This window comes from Mastomys coucha, unplaced genomic scaffold (assembly GCF_008632895.1).
Source record: "Mastomys coucha isolate ucsf_1 unplaced genomic scaffold, UCSF_Mcou_1 pScaffold21, whole genome shotgun sequence".
Taxonomy (NCBI): domain Eukaryota; kingdom Metazoa; phylum Chordata; class Mammalia; order Rodentia; family Muridae; genus Mastomys; species Mastomys coucha.
Window position 1 is genome coordinate 177,905,016 of NW_022196904.1, and position 255 is coordinate 177,905,270.

Here is a 255-nt window from a genome sequence, read left to right on the forward strand (position 1 = left end):
AAGTTTAAATCATGCAATAAAAGTTTAAAAAAAAAAAGAAAAAGAAAAAGAAAGAGGTCAATGCTGGGATTTTGTTCAGTCCTAAATTTTATCCCCAATTTCCTTATGAAGTTCCTCTTGTTGTTAAAAACAAGCTAGTTTCCTCTTCTTCTCCCTCCTCCTTTCCCTTTTGGGTTTTGAGACAGGATTTCTCTGTGTAGCCCTGGCTGTCCTGGAACTTACTCCGTAGACCAGGCTGGCCTGGAACTCAGAAAT